Source organism: Pempheris klunzingeri, chromosome 9, assembly GCF_042242105.1.
Source record: "Pempheris klunzingeri isolate RE-2024b chromosome 9, fPemKlu1.hap1, whole genome shotgun sequence".
NCBI lineage: Eukaryota > Metazoa > Chordata > Actinopteri > Acropomatiformes > Pempheridae > Pempheris > Pempheris klunzingeri.
Genome location: NC_092020.1, coordinates 25,527,342 through 25,543,910, shown reverse-complemented (window position 1 = coordinate 25,543,910; position 16,569 = coordinate 25,527,342). Strand labels below are relative to the sequence as shown.

The 16,569-nt window shown below is 41.7% G+C and overlaps 1 protein-coding gene across 1 annotated transcript in view; it reads left to right on the top strand.

Annotated features, from left to right (window-relative positions):
* The first annotated feature begins 10,547 nt into the window (after positions 1–10,547).
* The window catches only part of arap3 (ArfGAP with RhoGAP domain, ankyrin repeat and PH domain 3), a 37,780-nt gene continuing 31,758 nt past the window's right edge, over positions 10,548–16,569 (top strand). Inside the window, exon 1 of the mRNA XM_070836328.1 lies at positions 10,548–10,591. The gene's annotated coding sequence lies outside the window, so the exon portion shown is untranslated. The remainder of the gene's footprint in view (positions 10,592–16,569) is intronic.

Below are 16,569 nucleotides of genomic sequence, written 5' to 3'. Positions count from 1 at the left end.
TTTTATAAATAGAAGAGATTAAGATTTAAGAATTAAAACATTTGGAGGAATCTCTCATTTAAAGGCAGTTTTTTATGGACAGTTAAAGAATGCATGTTCTTTAGTAAGTAATGCAGCATGCTTTCATCCATGCTGTGTGTGTGTGTAGTGGACTCTGACCAGGTAACGGTACAGTGACTGAGAACACCTGTGGGGGTGGAGCTCAGGTGTGTGTCAGACTGTGTGTAAGGACCGGATGTAGCCGTAACCGCCATTTTGAAGCCTCGAGTTTGGCTTTATGCTTGTCGCCATCTTGGTTTTGGAGCCAGCGGTGATGCATGAGTTTCTTTCTCCGCTGCCTCTGATTGTTTGCGGGAGATTCAGGTACTTTTTTGGCTTCGTGCGGCACCGAGCAGCTTTCACAGGAATGAACGAAGCCTCCAACTCTGTATCCACGTCTCTTTATGCGTCCACACTTTACAGGCGTCGCCATCTTTGTGGAGCCAGCGGTGGCAACTGGTTAGACAAACACACCTCAAGCTTTTATTCAAACCTAACCCAGCAGCTTTGGTGCATAAACCTAAATAAACTGAAAACTGATGATGATAAAAGAAAACTGATATTTATACAGATATATTTATCAGTTAAGTAAGTTTACAAGTAAATGACCATTCAGCCATAAACTTTATAAGTTATAATTCTTATTCTACATGACCAGACTGGAAGGAAACAGCTGAATAGCGGCCGACACTCACAGTTTCAGTAAAAACTGTGACTGAACGGTCTGATCTGAAAGCATCTTCATCTTTATTGGGCTAAAACAAACCACAAAGAGAAAAATGATGTCATTTGTTCTTGCTGGGTGTCAGATTATTTGTAAAAATCCTCCAGGTTTTTGATTTTATATCAGGAAGTTTCTCCTGTCAGACCTCAGCCTCATGTTTTACCCCTCAAGTTTATTTATTAGATGATGTATTTGATGTATTTGTTGGTATTTTAATGTAGTGGAGATCCTGCAGCGCCCCCCAGTGGACAGATCACTTCATCACAGCCTCAACACAAACAAATCTCCATTTCTTCTACTTTAATTTAAGATTTTCTCTGAATGTTATGTTTTAAATCAGTTCAGCAGATCTTGTTCTTGTTTAATCTCCTCTACAGGCTGAAGTTTGATCAAAAAACGTGAATCTGATGAATCTTTGTTTTGTCAAACTCATCCTGCTTTTATCAATAAAGCTGATATTTTTCCGTCACTGAAACTCTTTATTTGTTCTCCTTGTTATCCATCACAGCACGTTGAGTCTTTGCAAAGATGATTTATTTAAGTCTCAGTTTGTAGAAACAGAAGCAGTTTTCTCTTCATTTTAATAATAATAATAATAATAATAATAATAATACATTTTATTTAAGGTCACCTTACAAAAATACAAATAAAAAGTGCATTACAACAAACAAACAATACGATACAAAGACAGTGCAAAGATCAGAGGGAGTAGGAGAGTTTGAACAGGTGGGTTTTGAGTCTGGTTTTAAAGAGGGGTAAGGAGTCAGTGTTGCGGAGGTCAGCTGAATGCTCGGCCCCCCATGGTGACGAGGCGAGCAGAGGGGACAGAGGGATGGACAGAGGAAGAGGATCGGAGGTGCGGGCAGGTACAGAAATGTGAATGATGTCAGAGAGGTATGGAGGGGCGACACACACTTTGTATGTGTGGAGGAGGATTTTGTATTGAATGCGGTATGTGATGAGATTATTATCTGTTCTGCTGCAGCGTCAGCCCTCAACCAGAGGCCTCGTCTCTCCGTGCAGGCCCCCCCCCTGAGCCAGGTGGGCCTCATCCAGCACTGATCAGGTGTGGAGCACCTGGGACTGTGACATCAGTCCACAAACACTGACAGGAACATTTTACTGCAGCGTGAGTACTTTTACTTTGATACTTCACATTTACTTTACTGAAGTGAGGTTTGGAAAGCAGGACTTTTACTCATAGTGGAGTATTTTCACAGTGTGGTATTTAAACTTTAAGTAAATCTGAATACTTCCAGCACTGCTGACGGACAGACGTCTCTAAAGAAGCTTCAAATTATCTTAATTATCCCTCATAAAACCACACAGGTCTTCATATATCTTAAAGAATCATGATAACATGATTAGATATAATATTAATCCACAAACATCAGAATCACTTTAATAATCCCCATTTGTTACACACAGCTCCAAAAGAATAAGAATAAACTTCAAACACAAAGTAAAACTATAAATATATAAAGTATGTATAAAAATGTATTAAAAATTGCAAATTATTACACAGAGGTAAGTTATTGCAGCAGGTGAGTCCAGAGTCTTATAATAATAATAATAATATATAACATGTACATTCAGAGTGAGGCGTTGTACTATATAATACTACTACATATATAAAGAGTACTTTTACTTTGATACTTAAGTCTCTTAAAAAAGCTCTAAAATATCTTAATAATCCCTGATATAATCCCACTGATCTCCATATAAACTCCCATAACCTTTCAGATTAGACGACAGCTCACTAAACGAAGTTAAAGTTCTGTGATTGTGACTCAAATTCAGCTTTAAAGTCTCAGATTCTACGATAATTTCATCTTAATCTGAGTGACAGAAGCAGCTAAAATCCTAAACAAACACGTAGAGGATCTGTGTGATCGCTGATTGATTAAAATGATCTGTCGTCGTCTCTGAGTGGATCCACAGCTGAAAGAGCAGCAGCTTCAGACCACACGGTGGCGCTGTTGGTAAGATATTGGAATAAGTGAAACACAAGGTGAAGGCAAACCTCCTGAGTGTTTCAGGTGTTTGTCTTTTTCACAGTTTGTGAGAAAAACACGTTGGATTGGAGCACAGGAGGATTTACGAGACAGTGAAGAAGAAGTTAATGATGATAAAAAAGCTCCGTGAGCAGACGCGGGTCAGTGAAGGCGTCCGCAGGCCGATCCCAGGCCCTGTGAGCGTGGTGCATTCAGAGGCTCTGCAGTGTGTTTTTCCTGTGGTGATAAGGGAAACTTTATGTGCGACTGCATCCTTCTTTCGTGCCTGAGCTATGCAGCTGGGCTCCGGATCCTCTCTGGAGCTGTATTGTCTCAGGCGCTTCCTGTTTCCTGTCTGCAGAGCTCTGATTGTTGTTTGGGCAGCGAGGAGGAAACTCCACCGCTGTCCAGCTCCTTACTGCTGGCAGAGGACAGGACACGGTGTTCACGGAGGACTTCCTCACCGCCGCTGTCCGCCCGTCCACGAAAACCCAGTCCTGATACTGCTGCTGTCACTAAAGGGGCAGTCTGTAGAATCGTCAGGTGATGAGTTCACTGTCCGTGCCAACACTGATTTCATTATTTTCTTCTTCTTCTATAAAAAGAAGACATTTAGTGTTAATAAACAGAGAATCTGTACAATTAACAATTCAAAATGTGTAAAAAAAATAATGAAAAATCGAATAAAATCTATATGAGAATGTAAACATGATAAATAGCATCAATAAACATCCACAGACCATCAAACCATAAAGTAAACGCCGTCTCTTCTGCTCCGTCTTCCAGTGGAAACGCTCCGTTCAGATTTGGCTCCCTTTGTGATGTCATAAGGGGATCGCTCTGCTGATCACGTGACCTCATCCGGCCCGACTGTCCCCGCCCACCTCGCCGTCTGTCAAAAATAATCTGCTTTTAACATTAAAGCACATAAACATCTTCTAGAACCTGACAAAGAGCAGAATCTGGGACCTTTCAGACTCCTTATTACATTCAGTTTTATTGATAATGTCTTTTAGGATAATCAATACAGAACGTCCAGTCGTGTTGTCGACAACAAAATCCCAATAATTTTCCCCCAAATGAGCCTGAAAACATGAATCACATAACGTCAGTGTCGACGTAACGACGGACGGCCGTTACTAGAACAGTTAAACCCTGGAATTGAACAAACACCCATTGATCTGGAAAGCTGCTTATTGATTTATACACTGCCACACAATGTCACAACACTTATTTCCATCCAGAATTGCATTAATTTCCCGCCAAGATCTTGTATTGATGACGGGAGAGCGGCTTGTACGGTAAATCATCAGACCACATGACCTTCCTCCATCGCTCCAGAGTCCAATCTTTACGCTCCCTCACAAACTAATGCCTTTTTTTCCAGATTAGCCTCATTGATCAGTGGTTTTCTCAGGGCTAAACAGCTGTTTAGTCCCAATCCCTTGAGAAGACGATGGTTCACCACCATCCCTCCAGGTTTTAATAATGCGTTGGACGGTTCTTAACCCGATTTTAGTAGTTTCAGCAATCTCCTCAGTTAATTTGACCTCTTCTGAAACAGACTAACACCCTTTCCTCTTCCAACATGGTGGTTTAAGAAAAGAGAAGCTGCTCACCGCATCAAGATTCAAGAGGTTTATTTGTCATGTGCACAGTAAAAACACGGTGGTGACGCTGAGCAATGAAATTCTTACTTTGCTAGTTTCTCACCACAGAGACAAAAACAATTATAAATACAAAAAAGGCAACGTCCAGAAGAAGTGAGTGAGTGAGTGATTAGTGAAGAGCATTTTAAATTTCATTGTATTGAACAATGCAATGACAATAAAAACTATTCTATTCTAATAATTTAAGAAGGAAAAGAAACAAACCGTGTATCAGAGTTTGATTGCAGTTCACCAGTGCAAAAAAAGGATGGTGCAAATATAACGTGCAAAGATGTAGACATCTAAAAAAATATTAAAGTATTTCACAGTTCAGTTCCAGATTATGCCCTAATTTAAGAGTCTCAGGTTAAATAAGCTGTTGCCTGCTGAAACACATTCATCAGTGCAGTAATTATCCGACGGAAGGCTCTTACCTGTTTGCTTCGTTAAATCCAGGTGGACAGGCAGTGTAGTTCTTTGTTTGGAGCACGTGGTGCAGCTGTAAACCAGGCCGCTCCATCCGGGGCCTCACCTGCGAACAGGAAGCTGGCAGGTGATTCAGGGCGATGAATGAGGTGGAAGGAGAGCTGTCCTCTTCCTCCCACGGTGTCCGGGCAAAAGTCTTCCCCAGAGGTTCGGACGCCTTTCATGAGTTCCAGGAGGAAGGTGCCATGTGGGAAGTGGGTAGAGGGGAGTTTCTTTTCTAATGATGTAAATAATAATGTAAAGTAGTTAGAGGGGTGTTTATTAAATAGGGTTTTGGTTAGTTAAATCTTATTTAGTATATATAGGTTCGGTTGGTCATGGTTTTATGTAAATATGCAGTATTTATTGATGTGGGTGTGTTTTAGGAGTTACCTGTCAGGTGGTATGTGCCTGATAGGAGCAGGTATTTAAGGCGGTGGAGTGAAGCGTCAGAGTCTTTTACTGAGCTGCAGCCACATGCTGGTGTGTCGTCGGGCCTAAAATAAAGTAAATATTGAGGTGCATCTTTCCTGAGTCCTTGGATTTTCTTCATGGGTATGTACGATTTTTAGAAATGACAGATTTAAGTGGATTTCTCGAGGTTTATTCTGGAGGGACGTCGGAGGTAATGACTTCCTGTGGGAGTGTGTGTCACAATAATTGATTTAATATGAATGATCCCGTGTGTGTGTGTGTGTGTGTGTGTGTGTGTGTTAAAGTGTGACTGAGAATTAACCATTTTCTTGATGTCTTAATCTTAATCTTAATCTTAAAGTCCCTGTTTCCGGTCTGAGGGACTTTCAGACCAGCTGAAGGGAGAAAAAGAAGAAAGCTGAGTGAAAGCAGACGAAGTCTTGGTGATGATGAAGAAGACGGCGTCTGGGATTAGATGGAGATAAAAACTTCCTGCCGTGTGTCGGCTGGTCCCGGCAGGATTACAGGGATTACAGAGGAAAACAGCTGCTGGGCTGAATTAGGAAAAAATCCAACTTGGCATCAAAGTTAGTGACCGACTGGAGGAGTCTGATTTTTATTTAAACCACCTCATGACAGCTGTCAATTATCCAATGGGAACAGAGGACACGGGGAGGGGCGGGGTCTATACAGGAAACAGCACCAACAGCACAGAAACTTCAAAATAAAACGTGTTTAATAAACTTTTTAAAAGAAAAATCACCAACAAATCATAGACTTTACACCTGAGATTATAAATCCAGAAAGATTATTTAGTTTGAAGTAGTTAAAATTGATTATTCCAAATAGGCTATTATTTTAACTCTAGTTTAAGTCTAATTTGTGTGTGTGGTTTATTTTATTTTTTTAAGAAACTGGAACAATGAACCTATGGTGACACAGATTTCTTATTTTTCTTTTCAGTTATGCTTTTATTTAATTGATTTTTAAACCAATAATTCAAAAACTATGATGTGACTTCATCATAGTTTTGATGATTATAATATTTTAATCGATTTTGAATTGAGTCATTTTTTTCAGTCAGTTTTTATATATATTTTTTATTTATTAGTTTTTATTATATATTTATTTCTACCTTAAATACATTGTTGTATTGTTTAATGTTAATGTATTAGTTCACTAGATTATTATTATCATTATTATTGTTGATTATATAAAATAACTGAAGCATATTCTCACTTGTGTATTTTATTTTGAGGAGAAAGCGGAAGTGGTATATGCCCTCCTTCTCCTGTTGCTTTTATTTTGAAAGGTGTGGCCGGAAGCTGCAACAGACATTATTTTGTGTAACCTGATGTCTTTCAGAGCGGATCAAGAGTTTCTCCTCCCAGGACTCCCAGTCTGAGTGAGAGCTGCCCCGGACTGTAGTGGCGCACTAACCGGGACAGAGACCAGGGACTAGACCAGGGACTAGACCAGGGACTAGACCAGGGACTAGACCCCGGGCTGGACCAGGAGCTGGACCAGGAGCTGGACCAGGAGCTGGACCAGGAGCTGGACCAGGAGCTGGACCAGGAGCTGGACCAGATACCGGACGGGATCAGAGGTGAGGCTCTTTGAATGTCTTGGCACCAGAGCTGATGGGGGTCCGGTCGGTCTGTGGATCCGGGGGGAGGTGGCTCGTCCTCCACCGGGTCCGGGTCCTCGGGGGTCCCCTGTGGTGGTCTCCTGTCCGGGTTTGAGGCTCTTTAGCTGGATCTGCTGCTGTGAACTGACGGAGTGACGCACGGAGGAAGTTTGGGCGCAAACTGGAGCTCAGTGATGAATTAAACATGAATTATTACAGAGCGACAGGAAAACATCAAATAATCAATAAATATGTGATTAATAAATAATTTAGGCAGATAAGATCCACACCAAGTGTAAACAGTCAAAGTCTGCTGTGTTTAAAGTTGCTTGACTTTTAGAATTTGATTTATTTTAATCCAAACTGGGATCTTTTCCTAAACTTAACTCTGAAAACTGTGTGAATTACTAATAGATCAATGAATTTGACTGACTGTCTCAAACCCAGACACCAAATCTCCTCCTATATTTATATGATATTAAATATTATCAGTCATTTAGGAGATGAGAATAATCCAGAATAATCTTCATTCGTTCTCTGCTGTTTATCAGTTTTTTACTATTTTATTGACTGAATTAGGAGTTAATTTAAAGATCTTCATCTTTATTAATACTGAAAATAATTCATAACATTTTGAAGTGAATAAAAGACATTATTAAAATATTTCCTCACTCTGATATGAAATATAAATATAAAACAGCTCTGATTATTATAATTAGATGTAAATAATCTGTGAAGCTGTGGATTAACACACTCTGATGATGATGATGGTGATGATGAAGAGTTCAGACCTGAATCAGTTGGAGCCTCAGAGCTCCGACACGAACAGGAGGGGCGTTCACATGCAACACAAACATCCTGTAAAAAGGAAACTCGCCTTCCTGTTTCAGATTCACAATAAACCTGATTAACCCTCAAGAGCTTTTCCTTCTCCTCCATCTTTTTCTCCATCTTTTCATCTTCTTGCCTTCTTTTTCATCTGGTCCTTCTCCACCATCTCCTCTTTTCTTCTTCTCCTTCTCCATCTCTTCTTCTGTCTCCTCCTTTTCTTCTTCTTCTTCTTCCTCTCTGCTCATTTGGCACATGGCAGACGGTTTTGATGCTTAAAGCTGTTACAGATAATTACCAAAAACAGCCATTGAAAGTTTGTGAGGAGTGAGAGGTCGTGTCAGCTGCTATCAGCCTCCAGAGGCGAGCTTTCAGCCAGCGTGCATGGTCTTCATCCTGTGGTGGAAAGTGTGATGTCAGCAGCTCTTTGTTTCTGATGGAAAGTTTGATAAACCGGCTTAGTGAAGCTCCATACTGCCATAATCCATCCGGCATGGGCTCCCGGGGACCGAGGTGGAGGATGAGGAGGATAGAGGTAGAGGATGAGGAGGATGGAGGTAGAGGATAGAGGTGGAACATGAGGAGGATGGAGGTGGAAGATGAGGAGGATGGAGGTGGAAGATGGAGGATGGAGGTGGAGGATGAGGAGGATGGAGGTAGAGGATAGAGGTGACAGATGAGGAGGAACGATGGACTTTTTGGCTCACTGGGTTGGCAAGCTAACGGCTCTCACAAACTCCACCTCTTCCTCTCTCCTGGCAAAATAGTGGAATCCTTTTGGTTTAGCCACAAACAGCCGTTACTTTGCTCTCTGCACACACACCAGACTCCAGTCAAAAAAACAGGGATTTTAGCTCTCAGGACTCAGGAGCTGCTGGTCTACCGCTGCCTGTTTATTTGTGCTATTGTGACTTAATACGTAAAATTCATGTTTTTGTAAATGGAGTCTGGTGGCTTTGACGAGTGTTTGTTGAGTGTATGATTCAAATGTAACAGGAAATACAATGACAGTCATGTTCACACAAACGAACATAAGAAATGACCTGCTGACATCACAATGTGAGATATTGGTCATGTGACACACGCACGTTGTGTTTCTTTTGCTCTTTTTGTTCTCGATTGTTGTTCTTTTACTACCAGTCAGACGTTTTCACAACATTTACAGCGTAACGACATCACCGTCAGCTGATTACAACAGCAGTTACATCACACACACACACACACACACACACACACTGTATGTTGCCACTTGTTCTCCTGAACAGTAACAGGAAGTCGGACCGACTGGTCTTCTTCTTCAGAAACTCCCTGAGACAAACCGCAGTGATGTAACCGCTGCCCGCCGTCTGACTTCAGCTCTGAATCTGGACACGGTTCAGACTTAAAGGAGCAAACCGCAGATTTCACAGTCTGTTCTCTTGGAGCCTTCTTCTTCTTCTTCTTCTTCTTCTTCTTCTTTGGAAGTTCTCGTCTTTGTCTTCAGCTAAACTGGTGTTTCTGCTCACTTGTTTTAAGGAGGCTGAAATGCAGGGAAACCTCACACGTCATCATACTTCATCTTCGGCGGTGAAAATGCTTTAAAGGGACACTTCACCCAAAAATCATTGTTACTTGTTAACCAGGAAAACCGCTCACAGAGGACTGGACATCAGCTCCGGGATCCGATGTGTAGTTTTTGGAAACTGTGAAAGCAAATAGAAGTTTTGGGCTCCACAGAAATGAGCACAAGTAACCCTCTGGTAACACCATAGCAACCACTTGGCAATACCTTAGCAACCCTCTGGTAGCACCGTAGCAACCCTCTGGTAACACCGTAGCAACCATCTGGTAGCACCGTAGCAACCATCTGGTAGCACCATAGCAACCATCTGGTAACACCATAGAAACCACCTAGATTTCCACCTGTGCTGTCTGCAGGGCTGCTGATTAATCTGCTGACTAACTATAACCCCATTTTCTGGATTAATTGATGAATAATTTTGTCTATAAGCTGCCAGAACATAGTGAAAAAGCCCGTTATAACGTCTTTTGTCCGACCAACAGTCTAAAAACACGACGAGAATCAGTTTACTGAAATAGAAAACAGAAAACATTGAGACATTTGGAAGAGCTGGAACCACTAAATGTTGGCATTAAAGGTTACTTCCAGTATTTTTTAACCCTGGGCCTCATTTGAACATATCCTGGTGTCTAAAAGTGAAGTTGGCTCTGAATGTGTTGGAATCGTCTTACGGCAAAACAGGCTGCAACGTGACCCTTTAGGGCGACTCAAATCATCACAGTAGGTCCACTAAAAGAGCTTGTTTGATCCACTGACAGGCTCAGAGTGTTATTCTAAGTGTGTGACAGCATCATGGAAAGGATCCCTACAGAGAGAGACCTGGAAGATCCTTTTGGTTTAACCACAAACAGCCGTTATATCGCTCTCTGCACACACACCAGACTACATTCACTAAAACAGGGATTTTAGCTCACAGGACTCAGGAGCTGCTGCTCTGCTGCTGCTTCAATCCGTTAGTTTGGTGCGTTATTGTGACTCAAAGACACAAAGTCCTGTGGTCAGTGAGGTAAAATTATTGTTTTTATGAATGGAGTCTGGTGTCTTTGAAGAGAGAGAGATAGAACACCTGTTTCCCAAAGGATCACGTTACTAACAGTCACATAAACCAGAGAGTCTGAGCGTTGTGCAGCACAGTAATGTCTCAACATCAGTCAGTGACGCTGCTGTAGGGGGATCACCGTTATTGATCCCAGAACTGTTTGCTCCCTCACAGGAATATAATCTGGTGGCTGCTGCTCGGCGCTCATTCAGGACTAAGATGGAGGTGTGGAGGTTAGCGGACTGCTGATGGTCAGTGAATCCCTCCGAGCTGTGAACTGGCTGCTCCTCTGAGTGTTTCTACCGTTTTTTTTAAAAAGCTCCTGTACTGAAAGTAACTGCTGATGAGTAACTGGTTGTTATTTACATGATGTTTAGGAGTTTAAATCTGAGCAGCAGCAGATGTCACGTTTGCTTCATCTTGTTTGTTTCCGATTTTATTTTTATTTCTCTTGCATAGTGAACTGTCATCTGCATTTTTCACCCCCTTAATTACACCCTGCAGCCAGCGAACATACGTCTGTGTGTGTGTGTGTGTGTGTGTGTGAGGCGTTCATGTGCTAACGTGAAGCTCTGGACGTTCTAAACTCGCTGTTTGTTGTCAGAAAGCGTTGTCGGCTCATTTCCAGGGGAAGTTGCTGCAGATCTTTGTTCCTAGAAGTTGCTAAACGTCGTTGTGATGACGTAACATAACGACATGAAACTGCATCATTATGTGAAGTACAAGACGACGTCAGTGATTTATTTCATCTGTTCATTTTTATTTTATCACACACTTATACGTCTGTTTTTTTTTAAATTTATTTTTTAACAGATTGTTTTGCCCACCGGCGGCTTTGTTAGAAGGTGGATAGTATTAAGTGGATAGTAAAGGAGGCAGTTAGGCCTTAAGATATATTCATTTATGAGCAAAATGTTTTGATTTATTCATATTTTTGTGTACAATTATTAGATTTTATTGATTATTTCGCATGATTTAGAGGGAAAACACATGCGTTTCAGCATTTGCGTCACTTCTAAGGTTGCTAAAAGTTTCCAAATTAATTTTAAGATAGTTAAAAAAGTAAAAAGTTTCCTCGGTAGTCTGCTAAACAGGCAGCTGACTGTGATGTTGTGTAAATCTAAAAGATCCCACGGCCCCTGAATGCACCACAGAAACAACAGCCGCCCCCCCCCTCCACGTCTTTACTGTACGTCCCAGCGCTCCCAGCGTGCTCTCCCCGTTTACCCAGAGTTCCCAGTGCTCCCAGTGAGTCTCAGTGTGTGGTTCCAGTCACAGCCGGGAACAATCAGCCCTCTGTTCGTCACAATAGAGACTCACTGTTATTATACTGCCTCGCTCGCCCCCCCCCCCCCTCTCTCTCTCTCTCCCTCTCTCTTTTATTTGTCCTCCTTTTACTCCCGCTCTACTTTCTGTCTTTTCTCTCTCTCTCTCTCTCTCCCCCTTGGTGGAGGTGAAGAATGAAGGTCACTCTTTTCCTCTCTTCCTTCCTCCCTCGTCCCACTCACTCACTCTCTCTCTCCCTCCCTCTCTCTCTTCACACTCGTGCTGTGTTCAAAACCTCGTACATTTTCTCCTAACTTGTAGAGCTGCAGCTGCTGCGCTCAGACAGACGGGCTCCCCGACCTTTGACCTTCTTGCTCAAAGTCCAGTTCTTCTGTACTAATCTTCTTCATAATGTTGCTCCTTGACCTTTGACCCTTGTGCTTAAATGTCCGTCATCCAGAATCTGAATATTGTCAATATTATAAATATGTATATTGTTATTTCTTACTTTGGAGATACAAACAAACCAAAACGTACCTGAGAGCCGGCTCACTTCCTGTTAGCCCTTTGCTCACTTCCTGTTAGCCCTCTGCTAATTTGAATGGTGATAAAATGATTTAATCGTGTGGCTTTTCAAATCTTATCCTGAATGGAGCAGATTCTGATGGTGAAACGAGTCATTTCACAGGTTGTGACTCAAAAAAAAACAAAAAAAAAAACGTATCCTCTGATTAGCAGACGTCTCTTTTACAGAGTGAGTCTGTGTGAGGTTTCACGTGACGGACGCCATTGGGACGTACGTTTCAAGCAAAAACACCATTCGATAATCCCTGTTAATTATTCAAAGATCTGCCGGTTGCAGCAGCAGCAACTTCTACATCGTTGTTTCTATTGGTTGTCGGCCATTTTTTGCAAACTGTAGCGTCGAGTTGTTGCCATGGGAACCTGCAGCATTCAGGTGATGATGCAGCATCGGACGATGAAGGCTCCGCAGCTCATCTGATCAGAAAACTGATCAGTCTGTCGGAATTAGTCCGAATATTTAATCATTACATTTAATTTAAATTTGATTTGGCTGAAAACTAAAGTGATCTCCTGTTTAAAGCCACAGAATTAAATCAGAGCTGCTTCATTATAAATAAACCGGAGGACTGAGAGTCACTCAGGCGGCCGCGGGTCCTTAAAAGGTCTTAAATTCTCAGTGATGTTTTTACTGAGATCTCATTTAATGTTAAACAAAATCAGTTCCGAGTCGACTTCAGACGTCTCTGAATCCTGTTCAGCTACATTAAACACCTCCAGCTGACCGACAGGTGTACTGATCAATATCATCAGGGACAAATATACTATTTTCTTATTAATAAACAGTGAAAAAATGTTATTTTTGTGACTCGATTTTCACATTTGATGAGTTTTTATTGCAAAACTGGCCTTAAATGTCTCCAAACAGTGCATTTAAACTTGCTAGCTAGCTAACTAACTAGCTGCAGAGCTCCTCTCGCTTTATTTGCAGCTATAGTTTGAATATTTCTCCGTTATAATGACACGTTCCTGCATACTGAAGTAGGCGGCAGGAGATCGATGGCAGATTTTGTGCAGAAGAAGAGTGTAAAGCAGAAAGCCTGAGTTATCAGAGGCAGTTTGATAACCAGCTTTTATCTGTTGCTTCCAGCTGATCTAAAGAAAGCCTGGACATGCTGAGCCGTCTGTTCAGCGTTGGTCTCAGTTCTGTACGTCGTGCGCGTGTCTTCCACCTTCCACCTGCCCACCGCTGTGTTCTTTGGCTTCTTCTTGGTTATTTTTCCGTTATATCACTATTATCTGAGCCATAACCGGACTGGAGCTGATGTGAAAGTGAAATCAGAGTTTTCACATCTGTATTTAACTCCAACTCTGACGTCTAAAGCGGAAGTTTGGAGATTCTCAGGCGGCCGAGGCCGAAGATTCAGCTCCCACTGGGGGCGAAGCATGAAAGACAGAGAAGAAGAAGAGACAGAAGGAAGCTGGGAGGACGGTGGTAATGATGATGATGATGATGATGATGAGGGAGGAAGAGGAGACAGATGAGGGGTGAGAAGAGGAAAAGGGTGTGTTTGGTGTTTGGGGAGAAGAGGGAAGGTCAGAGGAAAAAACAGGGTGTGTGCTGAATGGAGACTGTGTTCACGCTTCATGAGATCTGTTTCATGTTCGGCTGAAATGAAACTAGAACACATTGACTTCCATCCTCTTGGTTTGCACAGTCGTCCTCTTATGTTCTGTCTCATGTGAGCAATAATGCAGAAACCTTCCTTCATTTCGTGCCTTTTGAAATTCCAGATTCCAGATGTGATGGATATTTAGGAATAATGATAAATAATTAAATAAGTGGCAGACTGATCAGCTGCTGTTTATTACTTACTGTCACATTAAATATGTTTTAGATCAGATTGGCTTCATAGTTCTGTTAGTTTTCCTCCAAAATGTTCAAGATGTTTATTGTAACAGCACATTAAATAAAGATCTGTGTGTCCTCTGAATATAAATAAAAAACAGCCAAACATCAGATAGAAAACATAATGAAAGCAGATGTATTGACACATAAACCTGTACATCCTGCACATGTTTGACCAAATCATCTCATTGATTTATCAGTAATGCATGAGTTTAAATATTTAGGTGGAATGATAGACTCACATCTCATAACACAAATTAAAATAATAAAGTTGTGGACAGAACTTAATGAGTTTCAGACACTTTAAATTTAACCACACATGATTATCAGCAGGTGGAAACACATTACAGCAGGAACTACCTCACTAATTAATGATAATATGATCATTCATATTTTTACTGTGGTGGTTGTTGCGGCTCTTTTTCCGGCTAAACCCGACTTGTTTTTCTTGCCGTTGTTCTTGCTCATGTGGTTTTTCTTGAATCTTCTTGAGTCGTCGCTTCTGTTAATGAAAGAGTTGATGAAAGAGTTTGGCCTCGACCTGCTCTTCTACTGTCTGGAGACAACATTTGCTGTGAGCCGGTGCTGTTGAGAAACACTGTGAAAACACTGGATAAGAAGTAGAATTCAATTCATTACTGGAACATTTGAACTAAACAGGATTTCTTAAACTGGGAAAATGTCGTCCAGTTCGGAGATATTTGACCTGCAGTCAGAGGTGACTGTCAAACACCAGATAGATGAAGACTGTGTGCAGCCGAGCAGCACAAACCTGGAACAATAAACCAACAGGACTCTGAGGAACTTCACGTCTCCAAACCTGTAAATCAGAATATAATCAGTCATGACGTCTTTTTACTGTTTTATCTGCTTTTTATTTGAGTTTATCTGCTTTTTATTTGAGTTTATCTGCTTTTTATTTGAGTTTATCTGCTTTTTATTTGAGTTTATCTGCTGTGGCTTGTATGGTTTCTTTTCTACATCCACCGTCAACTGACTGCAGATGCAAACTGGCCTGCGTGGCCAAATCTGGCACCTTTACAAGATGTCACATGATGTCCATTAATGTTCATTGTCTCTTCGTAGAAATGACAAACAAACAATCAATCACAGAGCTCCTGATTTATGGAGCTTAACAGACTTAAACATCTGTTTTGTAACTCAGAACTGACAGAGATTGATGACGGTGTGAATATTTAAATACAACATGACTTTCACATTAAATCTGAGCCGCTGATTCATGACTCAAACAGTCTGATTGAGAGAAGTGACACATATTTATATTATTTTTAAACTCCAGATGGACTGAAGTGTGTGTTTTATGTGTGTTTGTGTGTGTTTCCTCTGCTGCAGTTTGAAGGACAGCTGTATCCTGTGTTTTGTTCTGCTGCAGATCTGCAGAGCCGATTAGAGATAAGAGAGGAGGAGGAGGAGGGAGTGAGGAAGAGGAGGAGGGAGTGAGGAGTGGTGGTGGTGTGTTTGGAGGAGTAACGGAGGTTTGTGTCCTATAACATGTGTTTGTATGGAGTGAACTCCTGTTGTTTCCTCTGAGTGAGCAGATCTGACTTCGCTGTGTCGATGTTGTTCGTTCATCAGCCCTTGGCGGCTTCATCTCTTCTTCTCGCTCCTCCTCCTCCTCCTCCTCCTCCTCTTCCAGCTCCTTTCTCCCTGCAGTGTTTTAAACGTGGAAGCGTCTGTATCCTCTCCTCCGGCTCGGCCCTCTTTATCTGCAGCTTTCACCAGCTTCCTGCCTCGCTCGCAGCCTGCAGTCCATGTTCTTCCTCCTCGGTGGCCTTTTGCTCTTTTCCCTCCCAGATTAGAGTTTCTGTGCCGGCCCCTGGCCTCTGTCCGCCCTCGCTTTTCAAGCCGCTCTCTTTTACAGTCTTAATTTGGATTCAAGTACGACTGGAGATGCAAACTGGCGTCGAAAATACAAGAAATTCTTAAGTTATGGTGGTCTTAAGTCAATGCAGAGACACAAATAGACGTGAGGAGAGGAGAAGAGGAAAGTCAGCGAGGACGCTGGACGACCTGTTAAACTCAACATGTTACCGTCTGTTACTGAGTCTGGCTTTCAGTGGTACTAGATGATGAAGTTAGCTCAAACATTAGCTCCACTTAGCATGAGCATTAGCCCTAGTTAGCATGAAAATTAGCCCCAGTTAGCACGAGCATTAGCCCCAGTTAGCACGAGCATTAGACCCAGTTAAACGCGTCCTCAGACAGTGAGATTCATCATGAAAATGGAGGGTGACTGTTGACTCACCGTCGTCCTCTGACTAACAGCCGTGACTAAAACTGATGGTGCAGATTAAAACAGCAGCAGAAGGAGACTTGAGCTCCAACCTTCATTAGAATCAGGTAAACGGGTAAATAACTCAGTAAATAAACGTCCACACACATTAAAATTTATCAAACAATAATAATCCCATTCAAATACAAACAGCTACAACAATTTATAATCCTAAAAATCTTCACTTTTTTTTGATTCTGGCTCCTTCAGTTTCATCATGAATTTGAATGAATCACATT